The sequence below is a fragment of the Gavialis gangeticus genome, unplaced genomic scaffold, assembly GCF_001723915.1.
Source record: "Gavialis gangeticus isolate Ggan-Ray unplaced genomic scaffold, GavGan_comp1, whole genome shotgun sequence".
Taxonomy (NCBI): domain Eukaryota; kingdom Metazoa; phylum Chordata; order Crocodylia; family Gavialidae; genus Gavialis; species Gavialis gangeticus.
In genome coordinates this window covers 57,798,471-57,799,589 of record NW_017729034.1, presented here as the reverse complement: position 1 = coordinate 57,799,589, position 1,119 = coordinate 57,798,471, and positions in this window count along the sequence as shown.

Sequence of the window (1,119 nt, the reverse complement as noted above, 5' to 3'; positions counted from 1 at the left end):
ACCTTGCTGGGGTCGTTTGACCCCAGTACTCTTTCCTGCCATGGCAGGGGGTCGGACTAGATGAACTGCTCAGGTCCCTTCCGACCCTAGAAACTATGAAACTATGAAACTAAGGCACATTAAGCTGTGTGTATATGGAGTGATTTAGTCAACTTTAGTTCCAAGTTGGTCCACATACCGCTTTAATGCTCCTTAGCACGTGCAGGTGTAGATGTGTGCCTAAATTGCTTTGATGCACAGTAGGCAAATGTGCATTAAGTTTAGGTGAGCATAAAAGCATGTGTAGACACACCCTATGTGTGCAAAACTTCTGTTCTGTTATGGGTATAGACCATTTTTGTGTGCCAAACTTCTGTTCTGTTATAGGTATAGCCTGGTTTCCGATCGATTATACCAGTAAAAGTGCAATGTCTGTACCTGGCCTAAAAGGCTATGTCTACATGGTTAATTTAGCATGCCTGACAGTGGTGCCCTTAGGCCTGCTGCACTGCTCTAGGTAGGTTACCTCCACTGGAAACAGTCTAACCAGGGGTCATTAATACCTATGGAATGAAGAGATTAGCAGGAATCAAGTAGATACTAATTAGGCCTATGTGAAGTGGCTAGTATTCACTTCAGATTAGGATTCAGTTGATTCAGGGGACAGTGATTTGATTCCGTGATTCACATTGCTGTCCTGAATAGGTTTGACCAAATTTGATTCAGAGATTCAACTGCTGCTGAATCAGCCGAATCTCCAAATCACAGGCCCCATCCCCCACCTGCTCTCAATGGTTGCCCTGCCCAGCCCCAGCTTCTGGCTCTTTGAAAAAGAAATTTCCTACTCACTGGCTGCTGCGGGGTGGGGGGGGTGTAAATCCCTGCTGCCCCCCCACTACTACCCCACGCAACATGGGGGCTCTGTCACAAGCCCCCCGACCCCCACCTGCTCTCCCAGTCCCCTCCCATGGCTACCCCCTCGCCCACCCCAGCCCCTTAAAAAAAACAACCCCCCTCCCCCAGACTCACTGGCTGCGACCTGGCTGGGGGCAATCCTCGCTGCCCCCCAAAACCCCCCACAGGGGGAAGGGGGTGCTCAGTGGGGCTGGAGGATCAGGCAGGGGGTGGGGCCTGGCAGGG